The 16,561-nt window shown below is 44.9% G+C and overlaps 1 long non-coding RNA gene across 1 annotated transcript; it reads right to left on the bottom strand.

The window, feature by feature from the left end:
• Positions 1 to 568: 568 nt before the first annotated feature.
• On the bottom strand, positions 569 to 9,297 carry LOC138352655 (uncharacterized). The gene is made up of 3 exons (XR_011222862.1): positions 9,203 to 9,297; positions 7,869 to 7,996; positions 569 to 722 (listed from the first exon to the last, which is right to left on the bottom strand). It is a non-coding gene; the product is annotated as an uncharacterized lncRNA (long non-coding RNA).
• Positions 9,298 to 16,561: the final 7,264 nt, after the last annotated feature.

A 16,561-nucleotide genomic window follows, 5' to 3' on the forward strand; every position in this document is an offset into this window, starting at 1 on the left:
AGGGAGGTATGGATCTCACAGACGGAGCAGAATCCCTAGCAAACAAGGAAGGAGGCACAATACCTCCCAGACGGAGCAGAAGCACTAACAAGGAAGGGGAGGCATAGTGCCTCATAGGTGCAGCAGAAACACTAACAAACAGGGAAGGGGGGGGGATACAGTACCACACAGACGGAACAAAACACTAACAAACAGGGAAAGGGGGGGAGGCACAGTACCACACAGACGGAGCAAAATACTAACAAACAGGGAAAGGGGGAAGCACAGTACCTTACAGATCGAGCAGAAGCACTAACAAATAAGGAAGGGGGGTGGGGCACAGTACCTCACAGACGGAGTAGAAACACTAGTAAACAAGGAAAGGGGGGCCACAGTACCTAACAGATGGAGTAGAAGCACTAATAAACAAGGAAAGGGGGGCCACAGTACCTCACAGACGGAGTAGAAGCACTAACAAACAAGGAAGGGAGGAACCACAGTACCTCACAGACGGAGTAGAAGCACTAATAAACAAGGAAAGGGGGGGCCACAGTACCTCACAGACGGAGCAGATGCACTAACAAACAAGGAAGGGAGGAACCACAGTACCTCACAGACGTAGGGGTCCTCGTCGGAGCCGTCGCTACACTGTTTTGCGGAGTCACACACAGAGGTGATGGCGATGCACTGACTGTCCCTGTGACACTCAATCTCTGAAGTGGAGCTGCACCTTGCCTCAGTTCCTGCCGGGAGAAAAAGATAAGCATCCTTAAAACATCCTCACTACAATGCTTTAAATCATGTATATACTTACCTAGATGATTTGTCGTGTTAACTCCAGCTCTTATGAAACGCTTCCCATACTTCGGTCGATAAGTAAACAGGTTCTAGAACCTTTGGGGGATGTCATGTCTACCTATGAAAATGTGATTGTGAATTTCCTCCTCTAACCCTAAAGCAATACCTTACATCAATGTGCATGTAATTCAATCAAGATCTTTGGTTACTTCCGTATTCATCTTATGTTAAACAGCCTGCCTCTGCCCGGCTTTTACATACTTTCCTAAATATTTTCTGTCGTAATTATAGTAATCGTGTATCTTCACTAATGCCTCTCAGCTCTGGGACATATCTGGTGGCATAACTCTGGGTTTTCAATAGTATCTGACAGAAAATGGTCTGTACGCTAATGCCATGAATTTCCTAACTGGTCTTATATGTATGGTTCTTGGCGGGGGAATCCGGTTGAACCCGGGTCTTCCCCATCCCATATTCCAGTCCTTATCTCACTTCTCGTTACTTAACACCCCCCCCCCCAACTTACCTGACCCCCATCCAACCCTCTCCTCTCTTACCCTCTCATTTTATCTCTACAAATATCCGCTCTGTTGCCAGGATTTTCTTCTTTCTCTGGAAATATATTATACCGAAGCACTAAAATTGATAAATAAGTGTACTTCATAAAAAAATCTCAAGGGTAAAGAGGGTCTAGATGCCGATATTTCATAAAGTGTGGCAGTGAGGCCGACCTCGACTGCCATTAACACGCATACCCTGGGTCTTCATGTGTGAAACCCCTCTCTCACCTCTCTTCCCATCTTCTTTGTTGGTAATGCCTATGAACAGCTACTGGTAACATCCCAGCACACTGATGATTTTTGCTTCACTCTGTATTCTATTGCCAAGGTCCTTCACAGAACACCGTAGCACCTTGCACTTCACTCTACCCTGCCTCTGCGTTAGCAGCACTAGTGTGGGAGACAATAATGATCTGCGGAGACTATGCTGTATTAAGGGAGTACTTTGGGATATTATGAAGAACTAAGTTGTACTTTATGATATTATTAAGAACTAAGGGGTACTTTATGATATTATGAAGAACTAGGAAGTACTTTGGGATATTATGTAGAACTAAGGGATACTTTAGGATATTATGAAGAACTAAGGGATACTTTTGGATATTATGAAGAATTAAGGGGTACTTTGGGATATTATGAACGACTAAGAGGTACTTTGGGATATTATGAAGAACTATGGGATACTTTGGGATACTATGAAAAACTAAGGGGTACTTTGATGTATTATGAAGAAGAATAAGGGATACGTCTGGATATTATGACGAACTAAGGGGTACTTGGGAATATTTTGAAGAACCAAGGGGGTGCTTTGGGATATTATAAAGAACTAAAGGGTACTTTTGGATATAATGAAGAACTAAGGGGTACTTTGGGATATAATGTAGAACTAAGGGGTACTTTGGGACACACTTTCGCGCTCCCAGCAAACGATACAAAAAAACTTTTCCCTTGTACGCGCCGCGTTTCGGGCTCTGGAGCGGCAACACCGAAAAGTGTATACTCTTTTCACTGTCCTGACAATAATTTTTGATGTACGTATTTCATTTTTGTACCAATGTGTTCGCAATAGAATGTTCTAGAAGAACACATGTATAAAATGTCACCAAAGCATGAGTTACACCAGCACCAAATAAAGAACTACGTCGATCACTAGCCGTGAGCTCCTAACAGCGACGAAATGTTTCTATTCTTTCAGGGTAGTCAACTCCACACTTGTCCTACAGCGTTAAATTTGGTATCACTGAGATCGCAATAAAATTCCCTACACGGACATATGCAAGTTTGGCCACTAGCTAAGGTCGGCTTCACCTCGACAGCGTTTTGATCAGTGTGGCTTTGGGTGCAGGGAGAGGACATCATCTCCAGGGGAGATCGGCCGTAACATCGGCTGAAGTGTTTAAAGATATTACGGTAAAGTGCTTTATTGAGTTTTAAGTGTATTTGTGTATTCCCGATTCCTTGCCTCTAGCATAATTTAGGAACATTAGATAGGAAATGTTACTAAACTGTTCCTAAGGATTAGTTTGGGATAATATAGTGAACTACGGGGAACTTTAGTACCATATGATTACCTAAAAGGTCCTTTTGGAGAGAATGATAAACTAAGAGGTACTTAAATACACTAGGATCGACTACAGGGTTCTCTGGAGACGTTGATAAATTAGGTGGTATTTTGAGATTGGTGATCTACTAGGCACTTTGGAATACTATAAATATCTACTAGGTACTTTTGGATACTATAATGAGGTACTTTGGGAAATTATGATGACCTTAAGTGTATTATGATAGACCATGATAGACTATGATGGACTAAGAGGTACTATGGTAGACTATGATGGACTAGAAGCTACTATGGAACACATTGATGAACTACTAAAAAAATTTATATCCTATGATTAACTTAAATGTATTTGGGATATTATAATGAACTAAAGAATACTTTGGCAAACTTCAATTACCGTAAGGATACTTAGTGATTCTATGATGAGCTACCTGGAACTTTTGGCTAGAAATTCCTGGAAGTACTCTCGACAATTTATACTACGCTCACTTTGAACGTGTCAACCAATGGACAACTGAAAACGATGCCTCCCTTCATAGCACCCCTCTGATAGACCTGACAACCCTAGAAGACGACCACCCTCTAACAAGACCCATAACTATGTTAGAGATGAGAGGAGTCATCAAAAGCATCAGAGATAAGGCCCCAGGACCATCAGGGATCAAAGCGTTGCAGATCAAACTTCTACCAGGCAATCTTCTGCAATCCATACTCAACCTATTCAACGCTATGCTGGCATCAGGTCACATTCCTGTAGCATTCAAGTCAGCCAAGATGATATTCATTCCCAAACCCAAGAAAGACCCCCACCAACCTGGCAACTACTGTCCAATCTCCCTCTTAGACACAATAGGCAAGTGCTTTGAAAAAATCATGTCAAACCGTCTTAACTACTACATGGAATACAACAACCTCTTCACAGAAAAGCAGTTTGGCTTTCGAGGACATAGATCAACCCAGCACGCAATAAACATCATCTACGACGCCGTAAGCTCAATTCACAAGCAAAAACAGGTAGCTTTGATTGCGACGAGGGACGTACACAAGGCCTTCGACAGCCTGTGGCACGATGGTCTTGTGTACAAATTAGCAGACTTACCAGCGCAAAACTGGACCCTCCTCTGGCTGATCAGAAATTTCCTTAAGAATAGGCAAGTTACCCCCAGCTTCAAGGCAAAAGAGGCCGCAGCCTTCACCCCAACAGCTGGAGTCCCCCAAGGATCATGCTTGAGCCCGGTTCTCTTCAACATCTTTGTAAACGACCTGCCCCAACCAGAGTATAGGGACACCATTATCGTGCAATTTGCGGACGACGTAACACACGTAATAACATCTAACCCTAGCAGCCAAGCATGCAACTGTAACTCGTAAAGCAAACGTAGAACTTTATATCTCTCAAACTAGCCAGGACTGCTAACTGGGAAAGGAAATGGAGGATCACCACTAACCCAGAAAAGATCCAATTAAGCACTGTCGGCTGTATGGCCTTCTCAATCGAAAATGACGGGGGAATAAGAATCAGGGGTGAACCCATAGCCATCTCAAACTCCAACACAGTGCTCGGTTACAACTTCAACAGGCTACTCAACTCCTCCCAGTACGTATTCCAGAAGACAGCGATGGCCCGGGGTTCACTGGCGAGGTTCTTCCGTTTAAAGCAAGCCCCATCCCACATCAAGCTCCACATGTACAGAATGATCATAAGGCCTAGCTTGGAATACCCTTACGTTCCCCGGAACCTCACCAACAAATCCAACATGCTGAAGATCCAACGAGTACAAAACAAAGCACTTCGCTTTGCGGAGGGCCTGACTCTGATGGACAGGGTAAGAACTGACCAAATCCATGAGACGCTCAACATGAAGTCAATGAACATCAGGCTCAGCTACCTGGCCAGAAGACAGCTGTACCGCATGAAGAACATGTATGTCCCAGACCCCGAAGATCCCTACGTAGCAGAAAACACCACCAGCGACCACGAGATCCACGAACCACCACACAGAACCAGAAGAATCACTCTCCAACAAAAAGTGATCAGAGACATCCATGATGAGGCCTTCCCAAGACCTCAAATACTAAGCGGCCTGCCAGACTATCCAGATGAGTGGCCGATCCCGGACCCATCTACACCAAATGAAGAATAAAGAAGAAAAAAAATAAATAAAAAAATAAATAAATAAATAAATAAATATATAAATAAATAAATAAATAAATAAAAAAATAAATAAATAAAAATAATAAATAAATAAATAAAACTCCTACAAAAAAATATACAACCAAAAAACCATTTGTCGTGGCACCAGAAGTGTAACTACCCTGATGTTGCTAAGATAAGCCTCCTTCAGCCAACTCCATCGGCTCTAGTGCTTTAGGACACCAACAAGGTCACAAACACTAACCCCCCAAGCCAATGTACTGACAGCCCAACATAACACATACGCAAACAAACAACACATACAAAAATGTCAACCCATGGTGGACAGGCCACCGAACTTTCAAACCTTCTCTCTCTCTACACCCGCATCCTCTTCCTGAATTTCATCTCCCCATCCCTCTACCTCCCCCATCCTTTCCATTCCCTATGGACATCAAAGCTAAAGCTCTCGACAATAGTGTCCTAACGCAGCCTTCTGCTCATCATTGGCTCAAAATGTACCATGTAACTCAACACAGTTTCGCAATGTAGCACATAGTTATCATGCTATCCCCAAGTACTCCTTAGCTCATCATAGTACCTCAAAGTTCAATTTAACTTACAATAGTCTTTCAAAGTACGCCGTAGTTCATCATGGTATTCAAAACTACCATTTGTTCATCGTAGTATTAAAAAAATCCAGAAATTCATTACAGTATCCCAAAGTACTCCATAATTCATCAGTACCCAAAATAGTTCATCACTGTATCTAAAATTACTATTTTGAGAATCATAGTCAAAGTACCCAGTACGCCATGATAGTATTTCCAAAAACAACCTAGCTAATCATAGTACCCCAAAGTGCCTTGGTATTCATCACAGTATCCCAAAGTACATTGTAATTCATCATAATATCTTATAATAATATTGAGGGATATTATTATTAAAGGGTTCTTGGGAATACTATTTTGAATTAAAGGTACTATTAGATATTATTATTAACTACGGGTACTTTGGAAGATTGTATTGAACTATGAGGTACTTTAGGCTACTGTGATGAAATATGGAATACTTTGGTAAACTATGATAAACAAAAATGTTTTTTGGGGTAGTATGATCAACGAAGGGATACGATACTGAAATAGGGGTACTTTGGAAAATTACTGTAAACTGAGGGGGGAGTATCCATTTGTGAGATTATGATAAACTAAAGGGTAATTCTGGAGACCAAGATGAACTTGGGGTACTTTAAGATTCTATGGTAAACTGAAGAGTATTATAAGAGATTAAATGAAGTAAGGGATTGTGACCTTATGATGAACTAAAGTATACCTTGGGAGACTGTGATGTAATATGGGGTGACGGGAGACTATGATGAAACATGGAATACTCTAAGATACTTTGATTAAGGACAGAATACTTTAGGAGACCAAAGAATTAAAGAGTACTTTCGGGTACCATGATGAACTCCTGGGTACCTGGAGAGACTAAGATGAACTACAGGGTGTTTTCAGATACTATGATGAACAAGGTGGTACTTTTGGATATTAGAATAAATGAAGGGTAATCTGTGAGATTAAATATTTACAACGTACTTTGAGATGCAGTGATGAACTAAGGGGTACTTTGAGATGCTGTAATGAACTGAGGAGTACTTTGTGATATTCTGATATACTATGGAGATCTAAAAGAGACTATGATGAACTCTGAAGTATTCTACGAGACTATGATGAACAATGGAGCACGTTTTTTTTCTTTACATATACAAGAGTTCTTACATTCTATTACAGCCACTTGCAAATGTAGCATTTCGGGCAAGTCTTTAATCCTAATTTTCACAAATACACATAATCAGGAAGTAGCCCGTAGCAGCTGTCCAACTCCCAAGTACCTATTTACGGCTAGGTGAACACGGGCATCAGGGGGTTTGCCATTTGTTTCCGCCTCCGCCAGGGATCAAACCCGGACCCTTAAGTCTACGAGCCCCGAGCGCTGTCCACTCAGCCGTCAGGCCCCATGATATTGGTTGAACTACAAGGAACTTCTGAATAAAAGGATGAAATACTAATAATAGGATGGATGATTCAACTCGAAGACAAAATGAGAGCATCAAAAAATAGATATAGCAACGAGCTTTACATCAGAGAATATATAAGTAGAATAACATCTCCGGCATATGTGACGCTAATATGATTTGTTCCACCACATACAAGAGACCACCATTAGAGAATGAAACTCTAGTGTTGAGTTGTTGCTAAAACACGTATAAAGCTACAGCTTGACCCTCAGGTAAAACTGGGGCAAGTATAACGGAAGGTCCCAAGAGCTACAGTTCGACCCTCAGATACAACTGGGCGAGTGCAACAGCAGGGTCCAGGAGCTAGATCTCAGCCCTCAGGAACAACTGGGCGAGTAGGAATCAACACATTATGCCTCACATTAACAAATGTAAACAAATTTAAACCAACAATTGATAAAACACTAAAGTCTTACGAGTATATTACCCCATTATAAAGCCTTAGGAGTATACTCCCCCCCTTTACAAAGCCTTAGAAGTACACTACCCCATTACAAATCCTTAAGAGTATACTACCACATAAAAAGCTTTAAGAGTATTCTACCCCATTACAAAGCCTTAAGAGTATACTACCCCATTACAAAGCCTTAAGAGTATTCTACCCCATTACGAAGCCTTAAGAGTATACTACCCTTACAAAGCCTTAAGAGTATTCTACCCCATTACAAAGCCTTAAGAGTATACTACCCCATTACAAAGCATTAAGAGTATACTACTCCATTAAACACTGAGAGAAGGGAAACAATGTAGGTAACTTACCTGCCAGGAACATGGCCGTAAGCCCCAGCAGTGAGAGAAGTTCCACGTGAACCATGTCTGCGTCCTCTGCTGCTGTGGGAGGAAAAGGTCAGCACTGCTGCTGTGGTGGGCGGCAGAGGTCACTGTTGCTGTGGATGGAAGAGGTCGCTGTATTTTATTATTGCTAAACACTAAACATATGTACAAAATCTTGCACACGCCCTAATAAAATTAATTAAATTGAAAGCTGTCACAAGACAGTATGGTATACGCGCACCTACAACAGAGACAATGTCCCAGCGCGAGGGAACACTTTACACAACAACGCTCAACAGTTCAGTAAAAGCTCGTCCCTCGAACGGTGCTTAATGTGAGGCTCACTTAACTACGTTATGGTGATGGTTATATCTTGAGGTTATCTTGAGATGATTTCGGGGCTTTTTAGTGTCCCCGCGGCCCGGTCCTCGACCAGGCCTCCACCCCCAGGAAGCAGCCCGTGACAGCTGACTAACACCCAGGTACCTATTTACTGCTAGGTAACAGGGGCACTCAGGGTGAAAGAAACTTTGCCCATTTGTTTCTGCCTCGTGCGGGAATCGAACCCGCGCCACAGAATCACGAGTCCTGCGCGCTATCCACCAGGCTACGAGGCACCCATAGCCTGATGAGCACAAAGATCACTATGATGGGTGGATGATGATGAAGCACCAATATCATTATCAATGGTGGATGATGATGAAGCACCAAGATCACTATCATTGGTGGATGATGATGAAGCACCAAGATCACTATCATTGGTGGATGATGATGTAGCACCAAGATCACTATTATTGGTGGATGATGATGAAGCACCAAGATCACTATCATTGGTGGATGATGATGTAGCACCAAGATCACTATTAATGGTGGATGATGATGAAGCACCAATATCACTATCATTGGTGGATGATGATGAAGTACCAAGATCACTATCATTGGTGGATGATGATGAAGCACCAAATCACTATTATTGGTGGATGATGATGAAGCACCAAGATCACTATCATTGGTGGATGATGATGTAGCACCAAGATCACTATTATTGGTGGATGATGATGAAGCACCAATATCACTATCATTGGTGGATGATGATGAAGCACCAAGATCACTATCATTGGTGGTTGCTGATGAAGCACCAAGATCACTATGATGGGTGGGTAGTGATGAAGCACCATGATCATTATGATGGGTGGATAATGATGAAACACCCCAGACAACTATGATGGGTGGATGGTGATGAAGCACCCAGACAACTATGATGGGCAGATGATAAGGAAGCACCAAAACAAAGTGTATTCACCGATCACCTAACAAACCTGGCGTGGGTATTGTCGTCTGGGGCGCTGGGTGCTGATTGTGATGCGGTGCCCTGGCGTGTGTGTGGCGTGGTGCCCCGTCAGCGTGTGTGGCGTGGTGCCCCGTCGGGGTGTGGAGTAGGGCTCTGCTGTGATTACCCCCAACAGCCACGCCCACTCTGCCTCCAAACCCCGCCCTTTCCTATCTTCAATTTCACTGATTGGTTGTAGCTGCCTTCAGCATTAGGCTATTATACAACACTTACTCATCCTGTGAACCCTAGCGATAGAGGAATACAGTTATCCTCAAATACATATTTATCGAGGACGTACTTAAATGAGAAAGTGCTAAAAATTGACTTTTTGAAGTTTGTCCCAATTTCACCATAAATTCCAATGATGAACTTATGATTCTTGAACACCACTCAAATGATTTGTAACTGATTATGTTCGAAAATATTGTCGAAAAGTGTTTTCTCACTTCGTGTGTTCGAAGTGAACGTTTCAAAAATATTTAATATTTCACTCCCGAAGATTTTGAATTAAAATCTGGGCAGGCTTCGTCTTGAGGCAAAAGCAATGCCTTAAGCCAAACTGATATCCTAGCACTTCCTCTCTAAAATCATATACACCGATGGTTCTGTTCACCACCCATTTCCCCCCAAACGATGCTGCTGGAACTACAGTTGTCTTAGCAGCTGCAGTTCTTTAATTGCGCTTAACTTCTTAAGGCAAAATTGTATCATGCTTGTGACTGAATATGTAAATAGATACAATAATTATCACTAGCCATTCCATTTATCATTATTCAATCATGCAAAAAGTCACATATCAGTAGATTATTCAATAAAATTAACAAACTCCCAGATGTAGCTACTTCTCGGTTTTGGCTCAGTTATAAGTATACGTGGAAGTCTGCACCATCTGCGGATGCATATTTTGCCTAATGTAAACTCTGACTAGAAAATATTTCGCACACTGCAGCACTGTCCGGGATTACGAATAAATTAAAGAAATTTCAGAACTTGATGAGTTATGAATGCATTATTGATAAATACACTATATATATATATATATATATATATATATATATATATATATATATATATATATATATATATATATATATGTGTGTGTGTGTGTGTGTGTGTGTGTGTGTGAGAAAGCTGCATAAACGCGCAAGCCATATATCACTAAGAACTCTTTGACCCGGCCAGGATTCGAACCCATGCCGTCCAGGATCACCCCTAAACGTACACAGTACCGTGACTACCGCACCAATTATCGTCTATAAGGATTGGTCAGTCTTGGCGCTTATTAACTAAGCTCCCTGACTGACCAACCCCCGACGACACTCATGCATCCTTTTGGGTACAGTTTTTCATCAAATTCTGGCGCATGCACGGGCCGCACTGAGTCTAACATGTGTGAGAAAGCTGCATGAACGCACAAGCCATATATCACTAAGAACTCTTTGGCCCGGCCAGGATTCGAACCCATGCCGTCCAGGATCATCCCTAAACGTACACAGTACCGTGACCACCGCATCAATGATCGTCTATAAGGATTGGTCAGTCTTGGCGCTTATTAACTAAGCACCCTGACTGACCAACTCCCGACGACACTCATGGATCCATTTGGGAACAGTTTTTCATCAAATTCTGGCGCATGCACGGGCCGCACTGAGTCTAACATGTGTGAGAAAGCTGCATGAACGCGCAAGTCATATATCACTAAGAACTCTTTGACCCGGCCAGGATTCGAACCCATGCCGTCCAGGATCACCCCTAAACGTACACAGTACCGTGACCACCGCACCAATGATCGTCTATAAGGATTGGTCAGTATTGGCGCTTATTAACTAAGCTCCCTGACTGACCATCCCCCGAGGACACTCATGGATCCATTTGGGTAGAGTTTTTCATCAAATTCTGGCGCATGCACGGGCCGCACTGAGTCTAGCATGTGTGAGAAAGCTGCATGAACGCGCAAGCCATATATCACTAAGAACTCTTTTACCCGGCCAGGATTCGAACCCACGCCGTCCAGGATCACCCCTAAACGTACACAGTAATGTGACCACCGCACCAATGATCGTCTATAAGGATTGGTCAGTCTTGGCGCTTATTAACTAAGCTCCCTGACTGACAAACCCCCGACGACACTCATGGATCCATTTGGGTACAGTTTTTCATCAAATTCTGGTGCATGCCCGGCCGCACTGAGTCTAACATGTGTGAGAAAGCTGCATGAAAGCGCAAGCCATATATCACTAAGAACTCTTTGACCCGGCCAGGATTCGAACCCATGCCGTCCAGGATCACCCCTAAACGTACACAGTACCGTGACCACCGCATCAATGATCGTCTATAAGGATTGGTCAGTCTTGGCGCTTATTAACTAAGCACCCTGACTGACCAACTCCCGACGACACTCATGGATCCATTTGGGAACAGTTTTTCATCAAATTCTGGCGCATGCACGGGCCGCACTGAGTCTAACATGTGTGAGAAAGCTGCATGAACGCGCAAGTCATATATCACTAAGAACTCTTTGACCCGGCCAGAATTCGAACCCATGCCGTCCAGGATCACCCGTAAACGTACACAGTACCGTGACCACCGCACCAATGATCGTCTATAAGGATTGGTCAGTATTGGCGCTTATTAACTAAACTCCCTGACTGACCATCCCCCGACGACACTCATGGATCCATTTGGGTAGAGTTTTTCATCAAATTCTGGCGAATGCACGGGCCGCACTGAGTCTAGCATGTGTGAGAAAGCTGCATGAACGCGCAAGCCATATATCACTAAGAACTCTTTGACCCGGCCAGGATTCGAACCCATGCCGTCCAGGATCACCCCTAAACGTACACAGTACCGTGACCACCGCACCATTGATCGTCTATAAGGATTGGTCAGTCTTGGCGCTTATTAACTAAGCTCCCTGACTGACCAACCCCCGACGACACTCATGGTTCCATTTGGGTACAGTTTTTCATCAAATTTTGGCGAATGCACGGGCCGCACTGAGTCTAACATGTGTGAGAAAGCTGCATGAACGCGCAAGCCATATATCACTAAGAACTCTTTGACCCGGCCAGGATTCGAACCCATGCCGTCCAGGATCACCCCTAAACGTACACAGTACCGTGACCACCGCATCAATGATCGTCTATAAGGATTGGTCAGTCTTGGTGCTTATTAACTAAGCTCCCTGACTGACCAACTCCCGACGACACTCATGGATCCATTTGGGAACAGTTTTTCATCAAATTCTGGCGCATGCACGGGCCGCACTGAGTCTAACATGTGTGAGAAAGCTGCATGAACGCGCAAGCCATATATCACTAAGAACTCTTTGACCTGGCCAGGATTCGAACCCATGCCGTCCAGGATCACCCCTAAACGTACACAGTACAGTGACCACCGCACCAATGATCGTCTATAAGGATTGGTCAGTCTTGGCGCTTATTAGCTAAGCTCCCTGACTGACCAACCCCCGACGACACTTATGGATCCATTTGGGTAGAGTTTTTCATCAAATTCTGGCGCATACACGGGCCGCACTGAGTCTAATATGTGTGAGAAAACTGCATGAACGCGCAAGCCATATATCACTAAGAACTCTTTGACCCGGCCAGGATTCGAACCCATGCCGTCCAGGATCACCCCTAAACGTACACAGTACCGTGACCACCGCACCAATGTTCGTCTATAAGGATTGGTCAGTCTTGGCGCTTATTAACTAAGCTCCCTGACTGACCAACCCCCGACGACACTCATGGATCCATTTGGGTACAGTTTTTCATCAAATTCTGGCGCATGCACGGGCCGCACTGAGTCTAACATGTGTGTGAAAGCTGCATGAACGCGCAAGCCATATATCACTAAGAACTCTTTGACCCGGACAGGATTCGACCCATGCCGTCCAGGATCACCCCTAAACGTACACAGTACCGTGACCACCGCACCAATGATCGTCTATAAGGATCGGTCAGTCTTGGCGCTTATTAACTAAGCTCCCTGACTGACCATCCGCCGACGACACTCATGGATCCATTTGGGTACAGTTTTTCATCAAATTCTGGCGCATGCCCGGCCGCACTGAGTCTAACATGTGTGAGAAAGCTGCATGAAAGCGCAAGCCATATATCACTAAGAACTCTTTGACCCGGTCAGGATTCGAACCCATGCCGTCCAGGATCACCCCTAAACGTACACAGTACCGTGACCACCGCATCAATGATCGTCTATAAGGATTGGTCAGTCTTGGCGCTTATTAACTAAGCTCCCTGACTGACCAACTCCCGACGACACTCATGGATCCATTTGGGAACAGTTTTTCATCAAATTCAGGCGCATGCACTGGCCGCACTGAGTCTAACATGTGTGAGAAAGCTGCATGAACGCGCAAGCCATATATCACTAAGAACTCTTTGACCCGGCCAGGATTCGAACCCATGCCGTCCAGGATCACCCCTAAACGTACACAGTACAGTGACCACCGCACCAATGATCGTCTATAAGGATTGGTCAGTCTTGGCGCTTATTAGCTAAGCTCCCTGACTGACCAACCCCCGACGACACTTATGGATCCATTTGGGTAGAGTTTTTCATCAAATTCTGGCGCATACACGGGCCGCACTGAGTCTAATATGTGTGAGAAAGCTGCATGAACGCGCAAGCCATATATCACTAAGAACTCTTTGACCCGGCCAGGATTCGAACCCATGCCGTCCAGGATCACCCCTAAACGTACACAGTACCGTGACCACCGCACCAATGTTCGTCTATAAGGATTGGTCAGTCTTGGCGCTTATTAACTAAGCTCCCTGACTGACCAACCCCCGACGACACTCATGCATCCATTTGGGAACAGTTTTTCATCAAATTCTGGCGCATGCACGGGCCGCACTGAGTCTAACATGTGTGAGAAAGCTGCATGAACACGCAAGCCATATATCACTAAGAACTCTTTGACCCGGCCAGGATTCGAACCCACGCCGTCCAGGATCACCCCTAAACGTACACAGTACCGTGACCACCGCACCAATGATCGTCTTTAAGGATTGGTCAGTCTTGGCGCTTATTAACTAAGCTCCCTGACTGACAAACCCCCGACGACACTCATGGATCCATTTGGGTACAGTTTTTCATCAAATTCTGGTGCATGCACGGGCCGCACTGAGTCTAACATGTGTGAGAAAGCTGCATGAACGCGCAAGCCATATATCACTAAGAATTCTTTGACCCGGCCAGGATTCGAACCCATGCCGTTCAGGATTACCCCTAAACGTACACAGTACCGTGACCACTGCACCAATGATCGTCTATAAGGGTTGGTCAGTATTGGCGCTTATTAACTAAGCTCCCTGACTGACCAACCCCCGACGACACTCATGCATCCATTTGGGTACAGTTTTTCATCAAATTCTGGCGCATGCACGGGCCGCACTGAGTCTAACATGTGTGAGAAAGCTGCATGAACGCGCAAGCCATATATCACTAAGAACTCTTTGACCCGGCCAGGATTCGAACCCATGCCGTCCAGGATCACCCCTAAACGTACACAGTACCGTGACCACCGCACCAATGATCGTCTATAAGGATTGGTCAGTCTTGGCGCTTATTAACTAAGCTCCCTGACTGACCAACCCCCGACGACACTCATGGCATCCATTTGGGTACAGTTTTTCATCAAATTCTGGCGCATGCACGGGCCGCACTGAGTCTAACATGTGTGAGAAAGCTGCATGAACGCGCAAGCCATATATCACTAAGAACTCTTTGACCCGGCCAGGATTCGAACCCATGCCGTCCAGGATCACCCCTAAACGTACACAGTACCGTGACCACCGCACCAATGTTCGTCTATAAGGATTGGTCAGTCTTGGCGCTTATTAACTAAGCTCCCTGACTGACCAACCCCCGACGACACTCATGCATCCATTTGGGTACAGTTTTTCATCAAATTCTGGCGCATGCACGGGCCGCACTGAGTCTAACATGTGTGAGAAAGCTGCATGAACGCACAAGCCATATATCACTAAGAACTCTTTGGCCCGGCCAGGATTCGAACCCATGCCGTCCAGGATCACCCCTAAACGTACACAGTACCGTGACCACCGCACCAATGATCGTCTATAAGGATTGGTCAGTCTTGGCGCTTATTAACTAAGCTCCCTGACTGACCAACCCCCGACGACACTCATGCATCCATTTGGGTACAGTTTTTCATCAAATTCTGGCGCATGCACGGGCCGCACTGAGTCTAACATGTGTGAGAAAGCTGCATGAACGCGCAAGCCATATATCACTAAGAACTCTTTGACCCGGCCAGGATTCGAACCCATGCCGTCCAGGATCACCCCTAAACGTACACAGTACCGTGACCACCGCACCAATGATCGTCTATAAGGATTGGTCAGTCTTGGCGCTTATTAACTAAGCTCCCTGACTGACCAACCCCCGACGACACTCATGGATCCATTTGGGTAGAGTTTTTCATCAAATTCTGGCGCATGCACGGGCCGCACTGAGTCTAACATGTGTGAGAAAGCTGCATGAACGCGCAAGCCATATATCACTAAGAACTCTTTGACCCGGCCAGGATTCGAACCCATGCCGTCCAGGATCACCCCTAAACGTACACAGTACCGTGACCACCGCACCAATGATCGTCTATAAGGATTGGTCAGTCTTGGCGCTTATTAACTAAGCTCCCTGACTGACCAACCCCCGACGACACTCATGGATCCATTTGGGTACAGTTTTTCATCAAATTCTGGCGCATGCACGGGCCGCACTGAGTCTAACATGTGTGAGAAAGCTGCATGAACGCGCAAGCCATATATCACTAAGAACTCTTTGACCCGGCCAGGATTCGAACCCATGCCGTCCAGGATCACCCCTAAACGTACACAGTACCGTGACCACCGCACCAATGATCGTCTATAAGGATTGGTCAGTCTTGGCGCTTATTAACTAAGCTCCCTGACTGACCAACCCCCGACGACACTCATGATCCATTTGGGTACAGTTTTTCATCAAATTCTGGCGCATGCACGGGCCGCACTGAGTCTAACATGTGTGAGAAAGCTGCATGAACGCGCAAGCCATATATCACTAAGAACTCTTTGACCCGGCCAGGATTCGAACCCATGCCGTCCAGGATCACCCCTAAACGTACACAGTACCGTGACCACCGCACCAATGATCGTCTATAAGGATTGGTCAGTCTTGGCGCTTATTAACTAAGCTCCCTGACTGACCAACCCCCGACGACACTCATGGATCCATTTGGGTACAGTTTTTCATCAAATTCTGGCGCATGCACGGGCCGCACTGAGTCTAACATGTGTGAGAAAGCTGCATG

Source organism: Procambarus clarkii, chromosome 54 (assembly GCF_040958095.1).
Source record: "Procambarus clarkii isolate CNS0578487 chromosome 54, FALCON_Pclarkii_2.0, whole genome shotgun sequence".
NCBI lineage: Eukaryota > Metazoa > Arthropoda > Malacostraca > Decapoda > Cambaridae > Procambarus > Procambarus clarkii.